This window comes from Ricinus communis, chromosome 4 (assembly GCF_019578655.1).
Source record: "Ricinus communis isolate WT05 ecotype wild-type chromosome 4, ASM1957865v1, whole genome shotgun sequence".
NCBI lineage: Eukaryota > Viridiplantae > Streptophyta > Magnoliopsida > Malpighiales > Euphorbiaceae > Ricinus > Ricinus communis.
The window spans coordinates 17,672,405-17,689,771 of NC_063259.1; positions in this window are offsets into that span (position 1 = coordinate 17,672,405).

The window sequence follows — 17,367 nt, forward strand, 5'->3', positions numbered from 1 at the left end:
TAGTAGTTCAATAGAGATAGCGCTTCCTATGCATAGATTGCACTCGCAATGCATAAAGCAAAAATAAAAATGCTTTGTGATTAAAACTCATGGGAGTGTAAATGGCACTTCAATTATGATTAAAGATTAATTTTGAATGGCATAAATGCATCTTGACATGTACCTTTATATTTTTTCATATCTATAGGCTTACCGTTTGGTCCTTGTCCACCTTTTCTAATGTGTTAATCAATACCTTTATTATTGATTGAGTAATTATAATATGTTGCTAGACATCACTTGTGATTTATAGGAACAATTAAGGGATAATTGATTAAATGTTACCTTAGTTGATTAAAGTGTTTTAATTAATATTAAAAAGTTTAATATTAAATCCCCATTGTCAATTAATAATGAATCTAAAAAGTCACAAACGTTAAGATCAACTCAAGCATGGCAACAAACTTGACTTATACCTCAAGTAGGAACACTAGCATCTTCCAAAGTTAAAGTCCATAAATGTCTAATTATAATAATGTATAATATATAAGTGTTATATATTGAAGGAGCTTTACACATGTCATTATAAAAGAGTTTGTAAGACATGTGTTTATACAACAACTAGGCACGTGTCATCATAAAAGGGGGTTTTACGATGACATGTGTTAAGAAAGCATCTTGACACGTGTCATTACAAAAAGGGTTTTATGATGACAAGTGTCAAAAAAGCAGCTTGACACATGGTGTTAATATAGCTCAACACATTGTCATCATAAAAGAGTTTTATAATGACATGTGTTAATACTACTTGACACATGTCATCACAAAAGAGTTTTGTAATGATATGTGTTTGTAAAATTGTGTTAAGGATTTAGTCCTTAACACCATATAAGAGAGTATCTGACTCCTATTATTATTATTGACATACTTACTTTAATAACAAGGTTATCAAAGTAAGGTTATCACAGTAGAAACCTTGAAAAAAGAGAAGGAGTTTAGTAAATTGAAGATCCGAACCCTATATTTGAAGTCTCCAAGCAACCCTGCATAAAAAATGATCACAATACATAACATATTTTCTTGTAGCATAAAACACAACTCACTCGAAAATCACAACAGATAAATATTTATTTGAGTTACATAAAATTTAAGATTTTTTTATCTTTAACTCCTCCTAATAGAAAGCAATGATGTTATTAGGCATGCTTTCCCAATCATGTCCATTCTCATGCAAATTTAGAAGGACTTTGAGACATGCTGAACGGAGCAGCGTGTGATTGAATGAACTATTGGTTGCACCAAGGTAGAAAAATAGAATAATTTAAATTCTCCACAATAATTACAATGAAACTTATTTTTAAAAATAATTTGATAACAATACCTTGTTGTATCAATCTTGAGAAGGTATGGTCCATACCATGTCGTTGCACTGGGTGATGGTGCTGGTGTTGATGGTCTAGTGGCTGCAAAAAATTCAGTTGTTGGACTCCCAACAGGCATATCGCACAATAATGTCTCTAGCAGTTGTAGGCATGGAGTTGGTGGGATGACAAGTTGTGAGGGTGCTAGAGTAGCAACTGAAGATGTCGATGTAGGTGTTAATAGTGACTAGACAATGGATGGTGGAGGCAATGATACAATCAATGGTGGTGGTGATGTATGACTGGGTGGTGATGGTGGCTGTAGGTGCTTAGATCCATTATGAGTCGGTACAGCCAGTGGTCTATCTTTGGATCACCCACATGCATTATCACTTGTGGAACCTCTAACCATCTATGAAAACTTATTAATAATCGAGTTGTAGTAGTTTAATATAATTAAATATATGTTGTGGAGGTTAATAACTCTTAATACAAAATATGGAAATATGTTATCAAATGTTTAATTATAGAAAAATTATCCTAATAATGCCAACTAATCACTATCAGTTTCATCTAGTTCCAACTCATCCTCATCAATGTCATCAGCTGCATGGCTTGTTTCTATTTCTTTATCTTCCACTTCTTCAAGATCATTATCATCTACCAGTTCTATGTACCTACCCTTTAGGTCAATTAAATTTTCATTCTCTCTGTCACCTTCCACTAATATAAAATGATTGCTAATATTATCTTCTTAAAAAGTCAGTGTTGTACAAGCAATTGCATTAGTTTTTGCATCAGGTATGTCATATTCAACTCGTGCTTTTATTTTGCGAACAACAAGCCAATTAGCTTTGTCATATCCAACACTGGGATATTGGCAATAATAAACTTGACACACCTGAACAGCTAGAACAAATAGCTCATACCTATTAGATTGATGTCTTTGATTCACCTCAACCAACTTGTATCTATATGAACTTTTGTTCCCAAGTTGGGCATAGGATCAAACCATTCATACTTGAACAACACCATTCACTTTATTGGCTAAGCAAGATACTCAACCTGCCATAATAATCACTCTCATACTCACTTTTAATGTAAATGATGTTACTCATTGTTGATTTACCAAAACCATCGCTTTCAGTGTGAAACTTAAATTCGTTTATAAAGTAACCATGGTACAATGTGATTTTAGGCAACTTATTATGTATTTCGTTCATAGGATTGTGTGCCTATGTCATGAAAAATGTTAATTTAACAAAATTAATTTAAAACTAAAAAAGACTTGCATTACATAAATGTTGAACTAGTTTAGGAACTCAGTTTCAAGTTTTGCATCAATGTCTGCCCTTGAGATGTTTGATTCGAACATTTGTAAATATTTAAAGAAAATCCTATAGATTGGAGTAACACAATGACACCATTTATAAGTTTCATTAAGTTATTACTATTTGATTAACAAAATGCTAATATGGTATGAGGCATACCTTATGAAAGTTTGGACTTCATTGCAATTCAAAAAGATATATGCTTAGGTAGCCGCATATTCCTATTTTGTCAGCCATCGTGATTTCCCCTTACTAAAAGATTGGACTGGGTGGGTGAATATTAATAGATTCCCTTCATAGCAATCATTTTGATCATTGATACCATCATTATTATGTGACACTCTACGGTACCTTGTAGTAACATGGTCTTTAAAGTAATGAGAATAGAACAATAATGCTTCCTCAACTAAATAGGCTTTATAAATTGAACCTTCAACGGTTGCTTTGTTCCGCACATTATTCATCAATCAACGAAGGTACCTCTTAAAAGGATACATCCAATGACACTATAATAGACCAGTATCCTCGCTCCATAAGGCAAGTGTACTAGAAGATGTTAAAGTATGCCCTAAAGACAAGGAGTTTTCATATGATCTATGTTAATTTATATATCATAATTGATGGCATACAATTATATTGAAGGCATTGTTTCGACTCTTAATAGTACGAGTAGCCGTGGTATTATTAAGGAATAATCCATACCGTTAAAGATTTACACAATGGAATGTAAACATAAATGTAAGAGAAATTATAAAGGGTGTTTATAATGATGAGGTTCTCATTACATATGTTCCTAAACATTGTTTATAGTCGATGTTTGATCAAGAATTAGATATTGATCAATGGATATTGATCAAATGCTCGAGACTACCATAATGTGTTATCACTTACTTATGAAGTAAGCAATTTGTCTCACAATGTTGAGGAATAAGCATTCTGAGATAAGCATATGGGTGCTTGTTATAAGAATAAGTTCATTGAACACGACCCTACTAAGTAGTCCATATGGAACTACCCTAAGTGTCTATGGATAATATTCTTATAACAATCATGTAAGACGTGATCCTTAGACTTGAGATAATAATGTATTATCTTATATGAGAATTACTATACTTTTATACTATCTTATGTTCTCCTATCCATGAGTGTTCAAGAGATAGTCATTGGGTATAGTAAGAGTCATATGAAGATAATAAGTTGTCAAAAAAGAATTTATTGCCTAAGATAATATGTCATGGGACCTTATCTGGATGATTTTTGATATGCTTTAACATGGAAATCCTTAGCCTAGGTTGTATGAATGAAGATTATGAAAAGTGTTTCATAGATCTTATTCAAGATGTTATATGCAATTATCAAGAACAAATATGATTAGTTTAATTATAGAGTTGACACTTGCATCCATACTCTATGAATTGGGGTAAAAGTATAATGAAAGAATTGAATTACATTGTAAGATTGTTCATTGTAAAAGTTGATTAAAGCACTTTAATTATTCCTACACATTTGGATGGTCGTGATTTATTGCTAGATGCTAATCTTAATATATGAATATGGATTAAGTTAAATTAGAGAATTAACATTGAATTAAAGGAGTTTACTTCATAATCTATATACATTGCCAACATGGTAGGAACCTTTTGGGTCATACACAAATAGACTTAAAGTGAGGATTAAAATGAGGCTTTAAGCATTAGGTTTAAGCTTATATATATTAGGTCTAATTAAAGGATAATTAATTAAGAGCTAATGGGCCTTATATAGTAGGCCAATAATGGATTTATTATCCATGGATTAATTCTTAATTAATTAAAGTTCATTTAGGATAACAAAGCTCAATTTAAAGTAATTTAGGATTTTGTAGAAATCCTAAACCTTCAAGGACTTTAATTAAAAGGCCATATATATATATATATATATAAAGAGATGTGTATGGGGCAACAAGCTATAGTATTTGATGTTCTCAATGAGAATAATATTTTCTTAAGAATAATACTCTAGCTGAATCAATCGATAAGATTAATAATTTATCCCCCTTGCTTGGAACTAGCATTCAATCTCTGACATCTCTTCTCAATCTCTTAAAAGTTGTTTCAGAAATATTTTCTTAGAAGCTTATATGGATCGCTAAAAGAGAATGGTCATTTGAGTAGCTTTGAAGTATATCAATCATCCTTGAAGAGTCAAGAATCAAGAAAGTTGTAATCACACCTTGGAATTGGCGGCATACTCCCTTTTGTAAGCCTTCTCCATCTTTTGCTTATTTTGTGTGTTATGACTATTATACATTAATAAGATCCTTGTTGAAAATTAAAAAACTTTATTTTGCTTTCATTGTGTCTTTTCTTATATTTTAATATCAATTTCCAACAGTGGTATTAGAGCCACCATTGACTTATTTAGTCATTATAGTTGCATAACTATTAATTAATCATAAATATGCAAATATGAAACTTCTCGGCTATTTTAGAGATTTTGTTGGTTGCCATAATTGTACTTCGAATTTCTAGTTGATCCTTATTGCATATGAATCCTAAAGGATAGAACTTATGATATGAAAGTTTGTAGAATTTTCAGATCTCGTTTGATTATGGTTTGTATGTTCAGAGTTCATGCCATCCGTATAGACAACTTTGATGTGATCAACAACACTCAATCTCTAATAAAATTTGGATGAAAAAATTAATTGAAATAAATGCATGGGTAGTTATTACGCCATCTTTTCTTAAATATTTAATATTCAAAATTCGTTCAAAATAATTTGGAATTGGATTCTTGATAATCAAAGCAAAATAATGCACATACTACACGTCTTAAGGGTTTGGTATGTACATATATGTATGGATTTTGATTTGATTTGATTTTGTACAGTAATAAATATGATTTAGAAGATGAATAATGAACCTTTAGATTTCTGAAGATTTAAGGTTTGATCTTCATGAACATCATATGTGCACATAACATATAAATCAAGTGTTGATTTGATGAGTTATGCGCACAGTGTGGGTTTGCTTGATGAATTTGGCATACTCATGTGTTCTTGGTCTAATAGCAAGCCTTCTGAGGAAGAAAATCAGATCTAGAAGGTTGATTTAAATTTTGATCATGTTCTTTGCATAGTTTCCTTGTTTCTTGATGATTGCCATTTGCATCTTGATTATCTTGAATTGTTTGATAGAAAATTTGATTTTCTTGATGATGGATCTTGATAAATCTTGATGAACTCAATTAATTCTAAAATTAATGTGATTAATTAGCCTTGTTAGATCTTTAAATCTTGTTAAATAAAGAGTTTCCTTTGTAGAGATTTTTAGATAAAGTAGTTCAGTTGACATGTGACTCATTGTCTTAAGACATATCCTAGTTGTCTTAGGATTATAATTACTTGTACTAATAATATTAGGAGATTAATTAAAAAGTTGTTTTAATTAATACAAGTACTATTAATCATTTAGGACAAGAACTTGTAATTTTAGAATCCTAGTTGGATTAGGTAGTTGTTTAGACTAAGACAAGAATTTGACTCTTATCCTAGATTTTAGAGATGGCTGAAAATTACATAGATTATAATGAATTTTTTTTAAAATTTGATTTAATTAATTTAAATTCTCATTGACTTATGTCTTAGTATCATAATATAACTAGGTTGTTTATCTAAATTGAGACATAAATTTGACTTTATGTCTTAATGTTTGACTTTGTGTCCTAAAAGGATATAAAATTAAAATTAAGGATATTTTAAAGATAATTAGTTATTAATAAAATCTAATTTAATTAATTTTAATTCTCTACAACTTTTTTCAACTAATATTAAATCTTGGTTTTCTAGTATGACTAGGATTAGTAAAGCTTGTTTAGTCAAAGGTTAACTTTATATCCTAATTTTTATTTTGGTAAAAAATACACTCTAAAATAAGGAGAATTTTTATTTTAAATATAATTTAATTATTTTAATTCTCTATACCCCCATTTAGTCCTAATTGCATGCAATGATCAAATAACTTGAATTATCCTTCTTGAGGCTATGAATGAGTTTCATGCTTTCATGCCCAAGCTTGTTATGTCATAACCATGACTCCTCATTAATAGACACAAGCCACTTAAAAGATTCATTCGCAATTTTATGTAAGGAAATTGCATAAGTATTGCCAAAACTTTATCCTTTATAGATTTTCTCGTCACTCCCTAGAAACCTTTAGAATAAAAAATGACTTTATTACCTTTGTCACACAATTGACTTGCACTCATGAGGTTATAAGTTAAACCATCAACCAAAAGTACATTATCAATGAGAGAAGAATCTTTCTTATCAATGGACTTAATGCCTACAATCTTACTTTTGGCATTATTTTTAAAAGTTGTCTTTCCTCCATCAGTTTTCTTCAAGTATAAGAACAGGTTGTCATTTTTGGTCATGTACCTTGAGCATCCATTATCTGCATGCCAATCTTCCTCTTTCAAGCTTGACTTAAGGCATACCTAAAAACGCAAAATTAAGTGTTCTTTCTTTTAGGTACTCAAACTATTTTAGGTCCTTGAGGGTTACTCATATTAGTCTCTCCTAGTTGGAGATATTCCTTCCTAATGTAGCAAAATACATTGATATGTCCAAATTTCATGCATTAGTGGCATTGAACATTGGGCTTGAACTTCCTTTTGTTCACATGCCTCTTTGCTTGAATTTTGGGTTTTAATAATACCCTTTGCTTTATCATGCGCATAAAAACATGTTTTAGGTGTGTGCTTAGAGGCATATTTCTTATATATGAATGCATAATTTGTTCCCTTAGGCTTAGCCTTTGGAACTTGTGGAGCCTTTTCCTCTTTCTTAGAATAAAGACTTTAGTGTGCTTTGGCCTTCTTATCAACACCCTCAAACAAAGAGGTTGTTAGAGTATGCCTTAAATACAAGAAATTATTAGATGATCTATGTTGATTTATACATCATATTGATGGCATACAATTATACTAAAGGCATTGTTTGACTATTAATAATATGAGTAGTCATGATATTATCAAGGAATAATCTAGACCGTTAGAGATGAACACCATGGAATGTAAATATAAATATAAGGGAAATTATAAAGCAAGTTTATAATGATGAGTTTCTCATTATATACGTTATTAAACTTTATTCTTATAATGATGAGTTTCTTATTATATACATTCTTAAACTTTGTTCATAGTCGATGTTTGATCAAGAATTAGAAATTGATCGATGGATATTGATCAAACGCTTGAGACTACCATAATATGTTATCACTTACTTATGAAGTGAGCAATTTGTCTCAAAAGGGTGACGAATAAGGATTCCGATATAAGCATATGGGTGCTTGTTACAAGAACAAGCTCATTGAACATAATCCTATTGAGTAGTCCATATGGCATTTATCCCAAGTGTCTATGAACAATACTATTGTGACAATCATTTAAGACGCAATCCTTAGAGTAGAGATTGTAATATATTATCTTACAAGAGGATTACTATACTTTGATAGTATCTTATGTCTCTTATCTATGAAGTGCTCAAGGGATAGTCATTGGGTATAGTAAGAGTAATATGAAGATAATAAGTTATCAATAAAGAATTCATTGCCCAAGGTAATAAATCATAGGACTTTATCCTGATATATTCTTGATATGGTTTAACATGAAAATCCTTGGCCAAGGTTGTTTGAATAAAGATTATGAAAAGTATTTTATAGATCTTATTCAAAATATTATATACAATTATTAAGAACAAACATGATTGGTTCAGTTATAAAGTTGACACTTGCATCCATACTCTATAAATTAATAAAGATAAAAGTGCAATAAAAGGATTGAATTACATTGTAATATTTTTCATTGCAAGTTGATTAAAGCACTTTAATCATCCTACAAATTTGGGCGGTGACGATGCATTGCTAGATGCCAATCTTGATATATGAATATGGATTAAGTTAAATAAAAGATTTAGCATTGAATTAAAGGAGTTTAAATCATAATCCATATGCATTGCCAACATGTAAGGAACCTTTTGAGTCACACACAAATAGACTTTAAGTGAGGATTAAAATAAGGCTTTAAGCAGTGAGGATTAAAATGAGGCTTTAAGCATTGGACTTAAGCTCATATATATTGGATCTAATTAAAGGTTAATTAATTAAGAGTTAATGGGCCTTGTATAGTGGGTCTCTGATAGGTTTATTATCAATGTATTAGATCTTAATTAATTAAAGTCCAATTAGAAAAATAAAAGCCCAAAGCTAGGATTAGTAATCTAAAACCTTTAAAGACTTTTGATTAAAAGGTCATATATATAAATAAAGAGATGAATGCAGCGGCAAGGATTAATGTCTTTGATGAGAAACACATTATCCTAGAGAAGAATATCCTATGGGAATCAATCAATAAGATTAATTGATTCATTCTCCTTGCTTGGAACTAGCATTCATTTTTCTACATCTCTTCTCAATCTCCTAACATTTTCCTAGAGAAGAAAACCCTTGGTGAATCAATCAATAAGATTGATTAAATCATTCCCCTTGCTTGGAACTAATATTTATTCTCCTACATCTCTTTTCAATCTCTTAAGTAGCTTTGAAGTACATCAATCATCCTTGAAGAATCAAGAATCAACAAAGTAAGAAGCACTCCTTGGAATTTGCAGCATTCTCCCTTTGTAAGTCTTCTCCATCTTTTGCTTCTTTTGTGTTATGACTATTTTACATCAATGAGATCCTTGATGGGAATTGAAATTTTTTTATTTTGCTACTGTTGCACCTTTTCTTATATTTTAATATCAGTTTCCAACAGTGGTATCAAAGCCTCTATTAATTAATTTAGTCATAATGGTTGCATAATTGTAAATTGATCATAAGCATGCAAATCTAGAACTTTTTGGGCTGCTTTAGAAATTTTATTGGTTGCTATAACTATACTTGGAATTTCTAGGTGATTCTTATTGCATATGAACCCTAAGGGATAAGAATTTTGATATCGAAGTTTGTAGAATTTCTAGATCTTGTTTAATTATGGTTTGGGTATTAGGAGTCCATATCATGTGCATAGACAACTTTGATGTGATCATCAATACCCAATCTCTAATCAAATCTGGATGGGCTCATTAACTGAAATAAATTCATGGGTAATTTTCGCAGCAATCTTTCTTGAATATTTGATTCAAAATTCATTCAAAATAATTTGAAATTGGATTCTTGATTATCAAAGCAAAATTATGTTCATATTACGCATTCTAAGGTTTGGCATGTGCATGTGTGTCTGGGTCTTCATTTGATTTGATTTTTGGATAATGAATATGATTTAGAAGATGAATAATGAACATTTAGCTTTTTTAGAAATTTAAGATTTGATCTTCATAAACACCATATATGCATACAACACAAATCAAGTGTTGATTTGATGAGTTATACGCATATTGTGGGTTTGCTTAATGAATTCGGTATATGCATGTATTCTTGGTCTAATGGCAAGCCTTTTTAGGATGAACATCAGATCTAGATCATGCAAAAGATGAGTTCTTGTAGCAATCTTAAAGTTTGATTTAAGTCTTGATCATGTTCCTTGTACAGTTGTCTTGTATCTTAATGATTGGCATGTAAATATTGATTATCTTGAATTGTTTGATAGAAAATTTAATTTTCTTGATAATAGATCTTGATGAACCTTGATGAACCTTGATGAAGTCAATTAATTCCGGATTTAATGTGATTAATTAGTCTTGTTAATCTTTAAATCTTATTAAATAAGGAGTTTCCTTATCTATAGTGATTTCTAGACAAGGTATCCTAGTTGGCATGTGACTCCTTATCTTAAGGCATATCCTAGTTGTCTTAGGATTATCATTAACTATCCTAATATGATTAGAAGACTAATTAAAATATTATTTTAATTAATACAAATACTATTAATTCTATAGGACAATGACATGTAATTTTAAAATCTTAGCTGGAGTAGATAGTTGTCTAGATTAAGACAAGAGTTTGACTCTTTTTCTAAATTTTGGACATGCCCAAAAGTTACAAGGGTTAAAAGGAGCATTTTTATTTTTAATATTTGATTTAACTAATTAAAATTTTCATTAATCCTAATTAATCTAGGACTTATGTCTTAGTATCCTAGTATAATTAGGTTGTTTGTCTTAATTAAGATATAAGTTTGACTTTATTTCTTAATGTTTGACTTTATATCCTAAAAGGACATAAAAGGATTTTATGGGGAATTAGTTATTAATTAAATTTTATTTAATTAATTTTAATTCTCTACAACTTTCTTCAACTAAGATTAAATCTTGGTTTCCTAGTATGGCTAGGATTAGTAAAGTTTATTTGGTCAAAGGTTGACTTTTTGTCCTAATTTTTATTTTGGCAGAAAATCACACTCTAAAATAAGGAGAATTTATTTTTGAATATGATTTAATTATTTAATTCTCCACACCCCAGTTAGTCTTAATTGCATGCAATGATCAAATAACTTGAATTATGCTATCTTGATTCTTTTATATATGCTTTATATAATATGATTATAATTGGGATGATGGATAGTTATCGACTAATGATTGAATATTCTGATTTAGTATTGTTGAAATAAGGACTGTGTTCCTTACCTTTCTCTAATCATTATAAAATTCTTTACGCATCTAACTCCCCTTGAATGCAACTCAAGGTTTCTCTAAATATTATTGGAAATTTATTTTATAATCTAGATGGAGATATGATGTCAAATGGAAATGAAGGGGATAGTGCTTTAAGACTTGGAGATCATAAAGGCAATACCTATGTTTTTTACCATCTAGTTATCTTCGATAGCTCAAGATAACTAGTTTAAAAAGTCTATAATCATCCATAGTAATTTGGCATGCTTAGCTCATATTATGTATGCGATGTATGATATATGCATGATTATGCCAAAGTATAAAATCTTTATATTCAATATTTGAATGTTCATGCCAAAGCATGGGACTTTAATCACCATTTAATAACAAATGTCTTGTTTAATATTAAGTCACATATTAAGAACATAATTAAAATAGGAGGAAGAGCTTTTCTCATAGGCTAATTTGCTGGGCATACCCAAGGTTACCTATTACCTGAGCACGTTCTCTATTTTAATTGATAAGTCTTTATTAACTATCTTATATAATTTGGATGGGCATACTCATGATTATATGAAGGTAAAGGCATAAATTAGGTGAAATATATATGATGTTTAGAACATTATAAAATATGTTTAGATAAGTTGTTGCCTAATTGATCTAGAAGTTGCACGGAGATACAATTGATAAATAGTTGTCTACCTAATTTATTTTAATGTAATTTGTTGGGTATACTCAAGGTCATATTAAAGCAGACGGGATTCTAGCTCACTAGGATAGTCTAATCGATAGCATCCCGAATTGATAGTGAGGGCTATTAAATTATATCAAAAAATAATGGAAGTTAAGTAACTAGTTACAAGACCTTTACTAGTTATTTGTATAAAATTAACTTATTTTCGTTTATCTTTATATTAGAAGATTGTAAGAAAATATGAATTAAAATATATCTTTGCGTAGTATCCTTGACAACAATAAGCTTAGTAGGCCGAACTTTCCTGATTGTCATCGCAATGTGAGAATTGTTCTCAAACAAGAAGAAAAAACTTTATGTGTTAGACACACCTCTGTTGCTTCTCTTGCCGTAGATGCATCTGAGAAGGTGGTGTAAGAGTATAAAAAAATCAAGAATATGATAACTAAGTTATTTGTGTGATGTTAGGAAGTATGACTTTCAAACTATAAAGACAACATGAGAATATGGATGCTCAAACCATCATCTTATATTTGAAGGAAATGTTCGATGAGCAATTAATGATTGAAAGGTACGAGACTTCAAAGAAATTATTTCGAGCAAGTGGACGAAGGTGCATCTATGAATCCACATGGACTATGCTTGGATATATTAAATATCTAGGGCATCTTCATTTTATGATGGACTATGAATTAAGTATAGACTTAATTATGCAATCTCTACCTGACAATTATTCATAGTTTATTACGAACTTTCATATAAATAAGTTGAATACTATAATACCCAAACTTATTAATATGTGAAAGACTGCAGAGGGCACCATAAAGAATTAAAAGAGAGTTGTTCTAATGGTAGAATCTTCTAAGGCTGCTAAGAGTAAGTCCAACAAGAAAAAAAGGAAAGAATGCCTATAAGCCCAAGAAAGCCTTAAAGGCTATTAGAGGTATTAACATAGATAAAGAAAAGTGTCACCATTGTGAGAAGGAAGGATATTGGAGAAGGAACTGCAAGGTTTATCTCCCTGCTTTGAAAGATAAAAAGCAATAATAAGCTTGTAATTCAGAAAAGAATGAATAAACTAGCTTGAAGGCTATTATTGCCATTCAGTTTAGTTATTAGTTCTATTTTTTTATTTAAAATTTGATAATTGTTATTTAATTCTTTTTCTAGAGCAATTGTTATTATTATTTCAATTAATAATATTAGATAATTATTGCCTTATTTAATTAAATGATTTACGTCTCTAGAATGCCATGCAAAGGTTATATGAAAGTAAGAAAACAAAACCCTATTGCGAGAAACCTAAAGCAATTCTAAATAGGCATAAGGATTATATTATTTTTATTAAGAGAAATAAGAAACATATACAAGTTGTGTAACTTATAAATCTTATCATATCAATATTAGAATCAGGTTGTCTTTGAGAAAGACACGTATATCGGAACGTCTAAAACTTATAATTACTCAAACTGATAAAATTTCATAGGATGATGAAACCTAACTTTGTGAGACATAGTTAGATCAATTAATAATTATGCAAGACTTCTCATAAGATATATACTCTTATAACCATTAACTCTGATATATTCCATTTATGATATGATAATAATAAAGTCTATATATGATATAGACTAGTTTAAGATGTTTACAAGAAACATGCACAATTAAATAAAGTAAGAAAGCCTGATCTAATAAATGTAAGTTTGTAAGATATCCAAAAGGATTTTAGGATATCAATACTACTATACTCTTGAAATAAAAATGTTTGTTTGAAATATGTTGTCCTTTAACAAAAATGAGTTTTCTAAAAGAAGTAGTAGAAATTTGATAGATCTTGATAGAGATCAAGATAAACAAACTAGCATTAAGAAATGGATATTTCCTATAAAATATGAAAACTATATCTCATTATTGATGACACTACTACATTAAGAACTAATGTTTGACATTAATTCAAGTTGGCATCAAGCCATAAAATTTTATTACGGATACATATTATTTAACCAAATAAAGATTGTGGTGAATCCATCTAAATAGGTAAGATCTATTAAGGTAAAATTGTGCTTTGAGAAAAACTAATATGAAAGTCTTTGCATGAAGATTGAGCAAAGAAAACTTAATAAGTTACATACTTAATCAAATGGTTGATTACTAATATAATTATAAGTATCAATCTAAATAGAATAAAAAAATGTATATGAAAGAGTTAGTTGGAGTATAATAATGTTTCCTAATCTTATATGTTATGGACATATGGATAAAGGGAAAGTGACAATCATTTATCATGAGTTTACCAAGACTTATAAATCCATAAAGAGATAGAATATGCAGTTTACTTTCTAAGATTGAGATTTATAGAAATAAATACTTCAAACTGCATGAATGTTCTAAACTTTGTGTACATAGACATATATGTTAAAAGGTTTAACATGGAAGAGTCAAAGAAAAATTCTTAGCAATGTCTCATGATATATATCTTTCCAAAGATATATGTCATAAACACTCATTGAGAAAGAGCTTATTAATAGAATGATTTATGCAAAAATATAATATTTTAGTATGCATATATGTCATGTTATGTATTAGAATTTATAGTTATTTTAGATATTGATTGTGAATTATGTAGAATAAACTCACAAGATAGATTCATTTCATTTTTAAAAGGAAAGCATGAATTTTAGAAAGAGTTTTAAAAGGATCATTCTTACAATTTGAGGTCAATACATCTTATTATATTGAGGTAATATATGAGAGATATTTGGATTTTTAAAATTCTTTTTCAAGAATAAGGTATGGTTCTTAAGTGTTATTGACCTAAAGAGTTAGATAGACAATAGAGCCATTTTCAAAGAACCAATGTATCATATACGATCCAAAATATTTTATTGGAGCAATACCAATAAATGACATATTTGTATAATATAAAGTTGATCGTCTAACAAAGCCGTTTGACCTAGCAAGAACATAATCATCATATTAAAGAGTTCAACATTGGCTACTATGATGATTGGCTTTGATAGTATTTTAGTGCAAGTGGGAGATTGTTAGAGTATGCCCTAAAGATAAGGAGTTTTCATATGATCTATGTTAATTTATACATCATATTATAGTATATAATTGTATTGAAGGCATTGTTAAATTATTAATGGTACGAGTAGTCGTGGTATTATTAAGGAATAATCTAGACCGTTAGAAATGAACACTATAGAATGTAAACACAAATGTAAGAGAAATTATAAAGTGAATTTTGTTCTTAATACATATGTTCCTAAACTTTGTTTTAGTCGATGTTTGATTAAGAATTAGATATTGATCGTTGGATATTAAAGATGTGGATGAAGATGCACCATTAAATCCAAGTTCACGCATCATAGAGGGATGTCTTTAAGATATAACTAGTATGTTAAAAGACTTTTTCCCTTTGGAAACTTAGGAAATTCCTAAGTTCATCAACTTCGCTTTTCAAGGAATTATTTTATTTATAAAAATTTTCTTTTGAAACATCATCAAATGATTTCCTTACTTCTCATTAGAGGTTTTGAGAGAAAGAATTTCCGTTTTCAAAGAATCAAATTCTTTTTCAACTTTAGAATATTTTATTTTATAAAAATTTAATTTGGAAAGAGATTTCTTGCAGAAGTTTATCCTTATTCATATCATCCAATATACCATCACCAAAAGAATGACTAGATGAAAAAGATGAAGAAGAATCATAAAAATGGAAAGTAGAACGTACCTCATCAGAGTCTTCAATGTCGGCCATGAAGCAAAGATTGGCCTCTTCCTCTTTTTCACTCCACATGATGGAGGTTGAGGATGCATCATCCCATATTACCTTCAAGCCATTCTTCTTCTCTTTATCTCTCTTCTTCCTTTATACTTAGAAAAATTCAATTTGATATGTCTTTGCTTTCCACATTCATAGTAAGTAACATCATCCTCCTTGTCCTTGCTAGGTCGAAATTTGGAGGAAGGTTTCTTGTTGGTAATAGGCTTGTTGCTTCTTCTTCTTTTCTCCTCTAGAATCCTTTTTACATATCTTGTGATTAAGGCCATATCATCTTATGCATTATGAGCTCCACCTTGGTCATCATCACTTAGAATATCACTTTCATCTTGAGCTCTTATACTAGCTTTAAGGGCTAAAGTGTTATTCTTCCCTTCATCTCTATCAAACTCATCCTTGACTAAAAACATTTTATGGGTAAGAAGTTTACCTATAAGCACATCCATTGGAATCTTTTCAAGGTCTTCATTAGCTTCTTCGGTACTAGCCATTTTAGCACCATATTTATCCAAAGAATTTTATTGTTGATATCCACAAGCTCATAATGCTTTTCAAGCTTCCTTATGTTATTAATGATGGTGAGAAGCCTATTTGTCATTATCGATAACGAATTCGTTTGGCTTCATCTTGAATGTCTCATACTCGGTCACATACATTTGAATCTTTCTTGACTTAACTTATTTTGTACCTTCATGGTAGTTCTCCAAGGTAGTGCAAATTTGATAAGCCATTATGCAATGTTGTACCTTCCTACATTCCTCTCTTGATAGGCAACTTACAAGTATAGCCATTACTTGCTTGTTCTTGTAATTTTATTTTTGTGAGCATTTACCCACTTTTCATTAGGAAATATTCTTTGTTCTCTATCTCTTGTTTCTGTAGGAGGCTTCTATTCCTTTACAATATAGTCCCAAGCTTTTATACCATAGGAATCCAATTATATCTCTCTATGAAATTCCAAAAAGCATAATCGGATCCATCAAAGAATGTTTAAGGTGTTGGAATCCTTCATTGGTTGTCATTGATCTTTAAACTCACAATTAAGCTTGAAATTAAGTGATAAAGCTCTAATACCACTTGTTGTCCCTTGAACAAAGAAGGAGGGGTTGAATTAATAACCTTAAATCAACGAAATAAGAAAATGGATCACAAACACAAGAATTAAACATAATAAAAGTAAGAAGTAGAAGGGATAAAGAGATTGACACAAGGAATCTATAATGCTTAGGAATCATCCTCCGTAAGTCCACTTCTTAAGATCACACTTGAGTATTCACTATAATCAAATCTTGATTACAACCTTAGATTTTAGCAAGCTCATCCAACAAATTGATGTTTTCAAGGTTAACACTAAATCTTCCCTTAGCGTATCTTAATCTCACACCAATTCCCTTTATCACTCGAGTTTTAATAGAAATCAAACAACTACATTCTTATGTTTTGTTCCTAGGCTCACATAATAATTCTTTATAAATTTAGTTGAATGAAAAGATTCAACTTAATACACTTATAAAGAAAGAATTAAATTTAGAGAGTTAAGAAATAAATTTACAAGAGTTTAGGCACTTAAGAAATTATCTTATTATTATCTAAGCCTTTAATAGGGGTAATTATATTCA